General features: G+C 43.5%; 1 protein-coding gene across 6 annotated transcripts in view; it reads right to left on the bottom strand.

Moving 5' to 3' along the window:
- HIVEP1 (HIVEP zinc finger 1) overlaps positions 1-14,132 on the bottom strand; it is a 257,685-nt gene that overhangs the window by 97,538 nt on the left and 146,015 nt on the right. The window lies entirely within an intron of this gene.

Below are 14,132 nucleotides of genomic sequence, written 5' to 3'. Positions count from 1 at the left end.
AAGCAAAGCAAAAGCAAGGTGCAAACAGGACTGTAAGCAAACTATTTTATTTAGTGACAGAAGCTTTCGAAGAGCTTTAACAAAGCGTGTCTGAAGCCTTGTTTTGAAGCCAATGTAAACTAACCGTTAATGTGTGTTGAAGCCGAAGCAAGTGTAAATGAGCCCTAAGAATAGACTAACATTTTAAAATATATAATCCTCATGTCAGTAACTGTCAACTGCAATGCACGCATACACTGATGTATCTAAATTTGTCTTCATTCAAAAGGACATATCAGCTCACATTTAGTTTACCCCAATCTAACTGTATGTAATTTTAGCCAGATATGTGACACAGTGGCAACTAATCTTGACATTCAGCACTCAAGTCAACCAAGTGGATTGTAAAGGACAGTCTAAAGGCAGGGGTCTCCAAACTTTCTCAACAAAGAGCCAGTTTACTGTCTTTCTGACTTTGAGGGGGCTGGAATGTGGCCAGTGTAGGTAGAAAATGCCCTGGTGCCAGAAGGAATAAAGGATGCCCCATCATTGGTATTAGGCTCTATGCACAGTGGCTTAAAAAAACGTTGCTTCTACAGGAGTTTTGTGTTCTGACTATACAAGGAGTTCAATGTTATCCTATGTGTCATTAGGGAGTTAAGAGGCATATTTTGAGCTCAACGTTTATTGGCAGAAAAAAAAAATCCCTTCTGGTTCGTTTCTGATTTGAGCTCATGGGCAAAAGCGTAAAACTCTCCTAAACTCGTCTAAACTTTGTACAAAAAATGCTCTATATGAGCTTTTTTACTCAAAAGAGAACAGACTTTTTTAAGCCCAGTTTGCATGGAGCCTAAGTGGGAGGAACATTGCCAAATTGTTGGTATTAGGGGAAGAAAGTGCCCCATCAATGACGTCAGTGGGAAGAATAGTGCCCCATTGTTGGGGTCAGGTGTAGGAGTAGTGCCCTATTGTTGGTATTGGTGACAGGAATTGTGTCCAATTGCTGGGATAGAAGGAATAGTGCCTTGTATCAGTGGGAGGAATAGTCCCAAGGGTCTCATAAAGGCAAGCAAAGGACCAAATCCAGCCCCCGGACGGCAGTTCGGAGACCACTGTTCTAAGGGGATGTACAGCGTACACCCTGAAGCCTAACACCGACTGTCTCTGTGCAGTCTGCTGTGTCCTGGCCAGTGTACTCCACCTGTTAGGCCAGGAGTGTCAAACTCAATTTCATTCTCGGCTGCATCAGCATTATGGTCACCCTCAAAGGGCTTGTTGTATCTGTAAGACAAGATGTCAAGTGCACCCCACTCCTCCTCCCACCATAAATGTCAAGAGCCCCCCCACCATTAGAAGTCAAGAGTCCCTGACCCTCCCTTACATCACACTGCACCCCCATTACCATGAGCTGCTGCCGGGAAGAAGCTGGGTGTGGAGGTGGGAAGCAGAAAGTGCAGGTTATGGGGGAGGGCCAGAGGAGGGCTATAGTCAGCTGTCGGAGTCTGCTGAATGCTGAGACCAGGGGAGGTGGAGACGAGAAGGTGCCGCAGCTGCACAGAGAGGCACAGGTTCTGTAGGAGGAGAAATTAGGTCTTTCTCTCTGTTGCCAACTGCTAATCTTGGGGGTGGCAGAGCTTAGCCTCTCTGTGGCTGCATGAAGAAACACAGGAACTAAGGGAGAAGTTCTGTCCTCCTCTCTGCTGTCGACTGCTGAGACAAGTAAGGGCAGAGATGAGAGGGGTACTGCAGCTGCAGAAGTGGTGTGAGGGCCACATGAAATGGCCTGAAGAGCCGCATTCGGCCCATTGACGTTGTGTTGGACACATGTGGTCTATGGGATTGTTCGACAATTTTTGAGCTAAAGGAGGACTCAAATGCAACCCCTGACATCACCAAAGGGCCGCACATAAAGTTCAGTATATGTAATGCTGGAGAGGACCATTAGAAACTGCAGACCTAATAGAGAAAATGAGGGTCAGAGAGTGTGGACAGGATACATTTTGGCTGGGGGGATATGCTGCAGAAGACAATATAAAACTGGGACTAACCCCACAACATGGGTAGTTTTAGATCTCCATGGATCACTTTTCAGAGAGGTGGTAGAGAGTTTTTGTGTAAACTAGCCCTTAAGCCTACAAGATACTCTATACTGATGCTCCTTAAAAATTAAATAGTGTACATTTAAAAAAAAAAAAAAAAAACACACGTTAAAGTAGCACATTAGTGAACACTGCAATTCTATTTTTAATTTAATTATTTTTAATTGTATGTTAAAATTCATACCTTTTAAAACCCCTATGAAAATATCCTACACAGATAAGCACTTACTCAAAAAATACCAAGCACTTGCAACACATATGACAGCACGTAGACCCAAGAAACTGTGCACATACTTTAAAGCGAAGCTCCAGTCGGTTTTGTGTTTATTAAAAGTAAGCCGATACAAAAAGTGTAGCTGATGACTTAACCACTTCCGCCCTGGAAGATTTCACCCCCTTCCTGACCAGAGCACTTTTTGCGATTCGGCACTGTGTCGCATTAACTGACAATTGTGTGGTCGTGCAACATTGCACCCAAACAAAATTGACGTCCTTTTTGTCACACAAATAGAGCTTTCGTGGTGTTTGATCACCTCTGCGGTTTTTATTTTTTGCGTTATAAACAAAAAAAGAGCAACAATTTAGAAAAAAAATGCATTATTTTAAACTTTTTGCTGTAATAAACATCCCCCAAAAATATATATAAAAAAAAAAAAAAAAAAAAAAAAAGTTTTTTTTCCTCAGTTTAGGCCAATACATATTCTTCTACATATTTTTGGTATATATATATATTATATATATATATATTATATATATATATATATATATATATATATAGTGGTGTGAAAAAGTGTTTGCCCCCTTCCTCATTTCCTGTTCCTTTGCATGTTTGTCACACTTAAGTGTTTTCGGAACATCAAACCAATTTAAACAATAGTCAAGGACAACACAAGTAAGCACAAAATGCAATTTGTAAATGAAGGTGTTTATTATTAAAGGTGAAAAAAAATCCAAACCATCATGGCCCTGTGTGAAAAAGTGATTGCCCCCCTTGTTAAAACATACTATAACTGTGGTTGTCCACACCTGAGTTCAATTTCTCTAGCCACACCCAGGCCTGATTATTGCCACACCTGTTCACAATCAAGGCATCACTTAAATAGGAGCTGCTTGACACAGTAAGGTCCACCAGAAGATCCTTAAAAGCTACACATCATGCCGAGACCCAAAGAAATTCAGGAACAATTGAGAAAGAAAGTAATTGAGATCTATCAGTCTGGAAAGGGTTATAAAGCCATTTCCAAAGCTTTGGGAATCCAGCGAACCACAGTGAGAGCCATTATCCACAAATGGCGAAGACATGGAACAGTGGTGAACCTTCCCAGGAGTGGCCGGCCGCCCAAAATTACCCCAAGAGCGCAGCGACGACTCATCCAAGAGGTCACAAAAGACCCCACAACAACGTCCAAGGAACTGCAGGCCTCACTTGCCTCAGTTAAGGTCAGCGTTCATGCCTCCACCATCAGGAAAAGACTGGGCAAAAATGGCCTGCATGGCAGAGTTCCAAGGAGAAAACCACTGCTGAGCAAAAAGAACATCAAAGCTCGTCTCAATTTCTCCACAACACATCTTGATGGTCCCCAAGACTTTTGGGACAACATTCTGTGGACCGATGAGACAAAAGTGGAACTCTTTGGAAGGTGTGTGTCCAAGTATATCTGGCGTAGAAGGAACACTGCATTTCATAAAAAGAACATTATACCAACAGTAAAATATGGTGGTGGTAGTGTGATGGTCTGGGGCTGTTTTGCTGCTTCAGGACCTGGAAGACTTGCCGTGATAAAAGGAACTATGAATTCTGCTGTCTACCAAGAGATCCTGAAGGAGAATGTCCGACCATCTGTTCGTGTACTCAAGCTGAAACGAACTTGGGTTCTGCAGCAGGACAATGATCCTAAACACACCAGCAAGTCCACCACCGAATGGCTGAAGAAAAACAAAATGAAGACTTTGGAGTGGCCTAGCCAAAGTCCTGACCTGAATCCTATTGAGATGTTGTGATATGACCTTAAAAAGGCCGTTCATGCTCGAAAACCCTCTAATGTAACTGAATTAGGACAATTCTGCAAAGATGAGTGGGCCAAAATTCCTCCAGGACGCTGTAAAAGCCTCATTGCACGTTATCGCAAACGCTTGGTTGCAGTTGTTGCTGCTAAGGGTGGCCCAACCAGTTATTAGGTTTAGGGAGCAATCACTTTTTCACACAGGGCCATGATGGTTTGGATTTTTTTTCACCTTTAATAATAAACACCTTCATTTACAAATTGCATTTTGTGTTTACTTGTGTTGTCCTTGACTATTGTTTAAATTGGTTTGATGTTCCGAAACACTTAAGTGTGACAAACATGCAAAGGAAATGAGGAAGGGGGCAAACACTTTTTCACACCACTGTGTATATATATATATATATATATATATATATATATATATATATATATATATATATATATATATATATAAAATCGCAATAAGCATATATTGATTGGTTTGAGCAAAAGTTATAGCGTCTACAAAATAGGGGATAGTTTTATGCCATTTTATTAGTAATTTTTTTTATTTTTTACTAGTAATGGTGGCGATCTGCGATTTTTATCAGGACTGCGACATTATTGCGGACACATCAGACAATTTTGACACATTTTTTGGAACCATTGGCATTAAAGTGGAAGTAAACTCCCCTATCATTTTCAGCCAAGGAAGCTGCCATCTTTGCCTCTGTTTAATCTTTAACTGCTATGGTGCTGCACATGTGATTCGTTATGACACCAGCCATTGGATGGTTTGATAGTTTGGCTGAGAGCACAGCCAATGTGCAGTTAGCATTCCCGGCATGCCTTTTTTTTTTTTTTTTTAACTGTTTAAATCAATGGGTTTACTTCCACTTTAATACAGTGATCAATGCTATAGAAAATGCATTGATTACTGTAAAAATGTCACCGGCATGAAGGGGTTAACACTAAGGGGCAATCAAGGGGTTAATGTGTTCCCTAGTTTGTGTTCTAACCAAAAGGGGGAGGGCACAGTGCAGGGGAGATGACAGATCGCTGTTCATACTCTGTATGAACAGACTGTCTGTTTTCCCCTCAGAGAACCCAGATCCCAGTTCTCCGTGTGCCCCGAGCGATCGCGGGAGCTTTGCGGTGATTGTGACCTCCGCGCACGCTCATTGGCTTGGGGGGCGAGCTCTCCCTAGTGGCCACAGGGCGAAGCAACGTTAGATAACGTTGTTCTGTCCAGCCGTGCCATTCTGCCGCAGTACAACTGAGGCGGATGGTTGGCAAGTGGTTAATAAACACACACTCACCCGCCCCACGATCCAGCGATGTGGTCACCTGAACCGTCCCTTCTCTCCCCGATGCTGGCATTTCAACTGTGGGAATCCGGCTGTGACAGCTTGCAGGTTCACAGCTGGGTGCGCACTTTGCATCCGCGAGTCACGCTGCACCTGCTGAATGGTCTGGCAGTCTTCTGGGATCTGTGACGTGTCCCAGGAGACTGCATGGAGGGATGGGGAGAGGAGAACTTCCACTTCTATCATACCTTAGTATCCCAACCCAAAAAAGAATTACATGGCAAATGTGGGGGGGTGTTGGGGGGTTACTTAAAGTGGGATTCCGCTGACCTATCATTTTTTTTTTTTTTTTGTGTCATTGATATCTGATTATACTATTAGTCTAGCACTCACTTGTTGCTGTTTTTTTTTCCCTGGCTTGCCGATTTCGTCCGTGAGTTTAACTTTTAAAAATTCCTCCCGGCCGTTTCCATTTTTCTTGTGGGCATTTGAAGCCCACAAGCACTTAGTTCCGGGATGCGGTGAATGCTGTGTTCCCAGCATTCACCGCTAGATCCCGCGCATGCTCAGTGATAGCAGCGGCGTCATTCAGTCCTGAAATCTCACGAGATTTCAGCAGGACTGCGTTCCCCACTGATTCATGGGAAGAATGTGCGAAAGCTCCCAGGGGACTTTGCGGAGCCGGGGAAAGGCGATAACCACGCCTACTCCCACGGGAGGAGAGCCCGGAAGTTACTTTTAGAATCGCAATTAAAAGGTAATTACGGCGATCTGATTTTTTTAAAGGGTCAATTGCACATCTATGGCAGAAAGAGATTGGCTTAGGATGTTGTTGAAAATATGAGTACAAGACCGCTTTAAAGGGGAATGTGAGTGGAGCTCCACTTTAACTTTTGATGGATTTAAAAAAAAAAAATTTTTTTTAAAGTGACAGTTTCTTATGTCCTCCCTAATTTTTAAGCTATGTAGTTAAAAGAGGTCTAAATATATGCATCTCAGCATTAAGAAGGGGCGCGCACACACACACACACACACACACACACACACACACACACTTTTTAGAAGTTTTGTAAAAGTACATACTGTAAAATATGAAATTCAAATTGTACAGGTAAAGCATAAATCTAAGCTAAACAGAAATGAATCAGAGATCTCCATAAACATCCCCAGCAAATAAAACAACACACTGTGATTCATAGCAATGAATCCAATTCCATTCAGATGGCTTGGACAGTCTGATTGCACAACCTTCCTATAGATTTTATTGGAAAATGCGCACTGCTCAGCAAACAAAATCAATAGCCATGTTTAAAATAAAGACACCATTAGTGAGGCACAACTTCACTAACTAGCTGTGATTTGTCACCTTTCTAGATACAAACGGTAATTTTTATGGGACATGTCAAATGCAAGTTTATTGGACAATTCAGCCAATAATTTATGAACTTCCAAAGAAGATGTAAGCAGTGTGAGATCACTGTGTGAGATCACTGTGTAACTATTGGAGTTTTAACATCATATTTACTTTTCAAACATGGGAGAAAAATCTGAGATCTGCAAGTCTGCATACTGCATTGCAGTATTTAAAATCAGTAATAAGATCAGTAACCTATTCTTGAGAGAAATGCAGCTGCTTCTGAAAATGCTAGCTGACTGGCCTTTAGGCTGCCCCATATTAGTTGGAAATCCAGATCCACATACTTGTTGTCTCAAAAAGTAGTGAATCCAGTGGGTCAGAACAACATCCAGGCAACTAACCATTTCATAAATTAAAGAATATGTAAACCCAACATTTCATATTCCCGATATGTGTATGTTGTGTACCTATGTGCCTGCTGTACCGTGTACTTGCATGCAAAAATATCCCATTCCCTTTGTATTGCTTCATTTGTGTGAAATCCCTGGTGTTCCAGTCAGTGTGGTCAGTCCTCTAACTGTGCTGGAACTCATCCTGCTCTCCTCCAATGATCAGACTTGTCCTGACACCCCACCCCGCATAGCCTTTCAATGGAAAGATCAGTGTACTGCTGTTTATCTCCCCTCCCCCCAGATTAACAATGCTGGTGTCCAAAAAGTATCTATCCTAATAGAGAAAGTGTATAGGCACATTATCAGGTGAAAACAGAGTGGGGAAAAAAAAAAAAAATGATATATATATATATATATATATATATATATATATATATATATATATATATATTTATTACAGTTTACCAATCCTCAAAAATATACATGTTCATGTTTAAAACGACAGTAATCACTTGTAAAGGGATGCAGACCCTGGAATTTTACTCATTGGAACACTGCAAGTAAATCAGCTGAGTAATAATGAAAAAGTCACTTCCATTCAGATTCAGGCTCCATGCACAGTAGCGGTTTTTTAAAAGCTAAAAAGAACGCTGATAATAGAGTTTTTGTGCCAACTTGTAGTGGCATTTTAGTACCTTTAAAGCCGCGTACACACGTAGCCGTCTGTCCGACGTACTTAGTCTGGCGGACTTCCCGCCAGACTGTCCGTCGGACTTTCCGAACGGGCTACTTGCCCACACACGGCACTTTTTCAGCGGACTAATATGGCGTACTAAGTCCGCCGTACTATCCGCCCTACTTTTGAAATGAACGGACTCGCCCACACACGCAGAGGAAAGTCCGTTCATTTCGAGCGCGTCTCCAGGTAGGCGGGGCCCGCGAAGGAGACGTCGCTGGCCCCACCGCCTGGTATGGACTTAAAGGGGAACCCCAACGCCGAACAAAATCGGCGTGGGGGTCCCCCCAAAGTCCACAACAGACCCTTGTCTGAGCATGCTACCCGGCCGGCCAGGAAAGGAGGGGCGAGTGAGCGCCCCCCCCCCGAGCCGTACCAGGCCGCGTGCCCTCAACATGGGGGGTGTCTTGGGGAAGGGGGGGCCGCGCGGCCCCCCCACCCCAAAGCACCTTGTCCCCATGTTGATGAGGACAAGGGCAACAGGAGAAGAAGAAGAAGAAGAAGAACGGAAGGCGGCGGCAGCGGCTGGTGGCGGAGACAGAAGACCGGGCCACCGCCTGTAAAAGAGCTATAAGAAGGCGCGGTGGCCCTGCAGAAGAACCGAAGAGGGGGACAAGACCCCCGAAGTCGGAAGAAGAGGCCGCGGCGACGAATAAGAATGCCGGGGAGAAGACCCCCGGAGCTGTGCAATAAATTATTTTATCTTGTGTGTTGTGTTTTTTTTTTGTACTTTATTTTACAGGTGAATGGGTATGGGTACATTGTACCCCATACTCATTCACATAGGGTGGGGGGGCCGGTATCCTGGGGCCCCCTTATTAAAGGGGGCTCCCGGATTCCGATAAGCCCCCCGCCCGCAGACCCCGACAACCAACGGCCAGGGTTGTCGGGAAGAGGCCCTTGTCCTCATCAACATGGGGACAATGTGCTTTGGGGTGGGGGGGGCGCGCGGCCCCCCCTTCCCCAAGGCACCCCCCATGTTGAGGGCACGCGGCCTGGTACGGCTCAGGAGGGGGGGGCGCTCGCTCGCGCCTCCTTTCCTGGCCGGCCGGGTAGCGTGCTCGGACAAGGGTCTGTTGTGGACTTTAGGGGGACCCCCACGCCGATTTTTTTCGGCGTTGGGGTTCCCCTTTAAGTCCATACCAGGCGGCGGGGCCAGCAACGTCTCCTTCGCGGGCCCCGCCTACTGGAGACCCGCTCGAAATGAGCGGACTTTTCTACGGGCGGGAAAAGTCCGTTCATTTCAAAAGTACGGCGGACTGCCATACACACGGCCGGATTGTCCGCCGAAATGCGAGTCCGGCGGGAAGATTGGAGTGTAAAACTACATTCTAAGTCCGCCGTACTTTCGGGTCAAAAAAGTATGCCGGAGGCTACACACGGGGGGATTGTTTGGCGGACTTGAGTTTGCCGGACTTTTCCACCCGCTTGTTTGATCGTGTGTACACGGCATTAGAAGCGTGTGTGTTTTAACATCATATTTACAGTACATGAAGAAAAAAAGAACGCTCAAATACAGCTGTTAGGAGCATTTAGAAGCCTTTTAGGACCGTTTTAGTGGCGTTTAGCGTTTTTTCTGCCAGGAAAACACTCCCAAAAGCTCTATAAAACATTTTTTTCTGCTCCTAAATGCTGAATCTTGAAAAAAGCTTCTAGCATAAAATAGTGGATAAAAAAGGTTAAAATATGGATAACACTATTAGCATCTAAGAGCAGGGAAAAAAAATGCTCATAATAGCTTTTAGGAGCGTAAATTGGAACTTCGCTCTCTCAATCAACATTGATTATTTGTAATCCTCATGCTGCTAGCATTGGTAAATAGTTAGGAAAATATCATATTTACTAGTTTTAAACTTTTTTTTGCATTTCTTCAGTTACTTCCTGGTTTCCATGCCTAGGAAAATGATGTCATACATCCCAGGAGTCTTCAGAAGGCGGGGTTTTCTCAGCTAAGCACACCCTCCTGCCTGCATGAATCAGCTAAGAACAAATGGATTCCTAGAAGTCAATTCTACAATAATCATCTGCTCTTACAAAAAATGGCCACAGCCCAAAGAAAGACATTGTTGGTTAGGTGATTTAAGTTCCACTTTAAGCATCATAAACTAAAACCTTTTGGTTTGAATATTTGTAATGAATATATGTACAGTTCCTCTTTAGCACACGCTTCTATCTTGTATATAGCAGGGATGCATACGTATTATAGATGAGATCACCGATACTAAGCATGGAATCCCTATCCTGTATGTTTCAGAGAAAAACAAGACCAAGGATGATGAAAATCTATGTTTATTCAGAATCCTTTTCTCTTTCAGATTTTACGATTTCAGAAACAAGTGGGTGGCAGAGAGCAATCATCCATTCTCAGTAAATTTCAGGGACTTTCTTGCGTACAAGTTCTCACAAGATAACTTACATAATACATTTTCTGCCTTTTGTATTTTAGCAGAAGAGAAATGAGAAATGGATAAAGCAGATGATGGACTAAAAAAAAAAAAAAAATCTTTAAACTGAGTTTTTCAAACTATGATGAAGGCAGGCAAACAAAAACGTATTGTTGTGGCATGCTGGGTTACCATAAAAGTAAGCCCTCTCTAAAACCCACATGAGCAATATTGATATGATTTACAGTCAGGAAACCCGAGTGACCTGAAACGTCTTGGATATTAGTCACTCCCCACAATTCATTTAGCCCCTTAATTACCTGCTTGTGACTGGTAGTTGCTCATGTGTGTGCTGTGATCATCATTCACAGAACATACACTGAGCGTGCAGGCGCAGTGACGATGGGGGGGGGGGGGGGTCAGGTGAGACATAAGGCGTGCAGGCCTGGTGCTGAGAGCACTGGGAAGCCCAAGTGCAATGGTGAGAGCGAGGAGGTGGCTATCAAAGGGTCATGGGTTCAATGATTAGAGCATGGGGGCAGCCCAGGCATACAATGAGAACAGGGCATGATGTTGAAAGAGGGTGGAAGTGGGGTTGGGAGTGAATGAGGGGTGTGAACAGGGGCAGTGGACAGGCAGTTGAAGTGCGGAGGGAGGGAGTGCAGACCTAGTAGTAAGGGTGAAAAGAGGGGGATGTTTAGTCAAGCCCTGTGGTCATGGTGGGGGAAGGGTGTGCAGGCATGATGGAGAGTGTTTGGTTCGAAGTCGATGTGGTGAGGCAATAAAGGGGGAGGAAATGAAGGTCAGGCCCCATGGATGAGTAGCCAGGGGTGCAGGCTCAGTGGTGAGAGTAGGGATGGTAGGCATGCATGGAGGTTGGAAAGTAAAGTGGGGTTGGCAGCTAAGAAAGCTGTTTTACTGGCAGAATGATGACAGAAAGGGGCTTCCGGCAGGGTGGTAAGAGCAAGCAGCCATGCATCTCATCATTATTAGGGCCATTACCACTGCTCCTTTGCCATTTTCAACTGCCAAAACTTCTTGTCAGTCTATTGCAACCATGCACTCATGCCTTTCCATTGTCATTGTGGCGTTTTTCTAAATTTATGCACATGCGCTATAACTGGCTTCCAACCACCATATCACTGTCTTTTCCTGCATGGCATGTGCAAGTCCCCCCCCCCCCCCCAATTGATAGCAGCTCTGCAAAAGCATGCAAGCGAAACTTCCTCTCCTGAGTGTCAACTCTTTCAATGACAATGCGCATTTGTGAGATATGGCTATACAGTACTACACATACGTGAGGATTGAGGGAACAAAATGGCGTCAATATTATTGTGCATGGGTGGCCACCACAGAGCTAGAAATGTGCACGTGTGTGAGTTACTGAAGCGTTTCAGGTCTTCTTAACGAATTACCACCCACCATATTGGGCTAAACTCTGCCATCTTGTTCAAGGGGGAAATTATTTTAAGTACTCACTTTTATTTCAACTAAACAAACATTATTATTATTCTTGGACCAATCTGAAGGCAAAATCAAAAGCACCATTTTACTTCCTGTATTCCTCTCACCATAGGATGGTTAAAGCATAACTAAACTCCACAAAGTGAACATTTGCTATATTATAGGAAAACTTTAGAGGAATTAATGGTGCCTATGCAGTACCCTGAAAATGTTACCTTTTCTTTGGAATTCATCCAGAAAAATTGCAATTTACTGCCTGTGTTTTTAATCCTCATAGTTGTAGATTTGTATGGTGAAGTCTCAGCACTGCGCCTCTAACTTCTGATCTTAGGAAATGCGGATTGAGACCTGGAGATGTCACTATGGAGATGACTGCTGGAGGAACTCGAGGAAGCAAAAGTTCTGCCTTTGCCAAGATGGCCACCTCTACAAAGGGACACAATGCATAACAAGACAGGCTAAGTCAGTAACCAGGAAGGATCGACTGCAGGGAGATCGCAGACAATGCCAACTACTCATTTGCCCTCTGTCTGCCATTTTTGGACACATCTTTCACAGTTCAGTTTGTCTTTAGTTATGCAATGCCGCAACTGAACAAGATCAAATCACAGATGACTACAATACACAATCCTCTGATAATTATACTAAAATCTATAGGAGGCGCACTCAAGTAAGTCCTACAGCATAAATGGCAATCATGCTGAACAACTAATGCCCACATAAAACTAATTGCTATTCCCGACCAGTAAGAATGTATGATAATAAAAATAAAGAGGGGAGACTTAGACTATTACAAATGACAGTTTGTCACTTGCTTTCTATGCATGAAAAATCTGCACAGTGAAAAGCTGTTCAGTTACTTTCAAGGAAAGAGCTTTTGATGCTCAGATGCTTACATTATTGCTGTCCAACTTCAACAGAACTCAATGCCCCGCTTCTTCCTATTGGCCCTTGATCTGAAGGCTAACCTTGGTGTCTAATAGATACTTAGAGGGGGCAGGACCATTCATATCCATCCTAAAAAACATCTACATTTGCAAAGCAGTACACCCCAGGTTTTAGAACTCCCATGGTGCCAAGAACACTATATTGGGGGGGATGAATACAGCATGCCAAATAGGTGTGCAGCACAGAAAGATACAGTTTATATGGTCTGCCACAACTTATTAGATCCACAACAGTTCATTATAGTATTTTCACTAGATATCATTCATTAGGGCTGCATACTTATGCATATTTGTGGCATACTTATGGTATAATTTTTGTAACTGAACACAATGGGGGGGGGGGGGGGGATTCGATAAAGCTGCTGTGCCACTTTTCTGGCATTAATCCCTCTTGTTAATGTATTGTGCCAAATTCATGAACCACTTAAGACACTTTTGGTTCTGAGACAGACTTGTGCAGGTACCACTTTTACATTGTGTCGTGTTGAATGAGCCACTTTTACATTGTGTCTCGTTGAATGTGCCAAATGTAAAAGTGGAGCTGATTAAGAGCAATTCTCTTTTGGCATACGGAGCGGGAAACTGGCTCAGACAGATTTTGTGAAAGGGTCTCTCGTGCATTTTTAAAGTGGGGCATCATGAGCCAAATTTAAGTACAAGTTCTAGACAGGTGTATGAATTTGACAATTGCAAAATCTGCCTGCGCCAGTCTTTATGAACTCTAGGGATTATTCACTGGCAACATAAAGCCTGTTTTCTTTGAACAATACAAAGGTGAATAAACAGTCTATTTTCTTTGTTAATCTCTTAGTTTGCAGTGACTTCGCAGTAGCAAGTTCCTGCACACAGTTAACTTTGTTGATCAATCCTACATAATTTTATCCTACATCAGTTCTGCTATTCTGTTAACAAGGGGCAACACAGTTGCAAGAAATGGCAAATCACTGAGCAAGGACAATATGACAAAAATAAATAAATAAATAAATCCAAGACAGAAGAGATTTATGCACGTTTATAAAGCAATTTCCACCCACAAAAAGTAACTATGTTCATTTTAGCTGAATATTTGGGGTGTTACATTTTAGAAGAAATACATGTGTATAAAAATATCTTTAATGCCGCATACACACGACCGGACTTTCCAGCAGACTAGGTCTGACGGTCTTCCCGACGGACATTCGGTGGACTTCCGATGGACTGTCTGAATGAACGGACTTGGCCACACAATCACACCAAAGTCCGACGGATTCAACCGTGATGACGTATGACCGGACTAGAATAAGGAAGTTCATAGCCAGTAGCTGCCCTAGCGTCGGTTTTCGTCCGTCTGACTAGCATACAGACGAACTGATTTTTAAACCGGACTCAAGTCCGTCGGAAAGATTTGAAACATGTTCTAAATCTAAAGTTTATCTGATTTTTCGACAGCAAAAGTCCGATAAAGCCCACACACGGTCGAATCGTCTGACAGATTCATTCCGT

The sequence above is a fragment of the Lithobates pipiens genome, unplaced genomic scaffold, assembly GCF_037356315.1.
Source record: "Lithobates pipiens isolate NorthernLeopardFrog02 unplaced genomic scaffold, aLitPip1_a1.2 Scaffold_19, whole genome shotgun sequence".
Taxonomy (NCBI): domain Eukaryota; kingdom Metazoa; phylum Chordata; class Amphibia; order Anura; family Ranidae; genus Lithobates; species Lithobates pipiens.
This window is presented reverse-complemented; position numbering and strand designations above follow the sequence as displayed.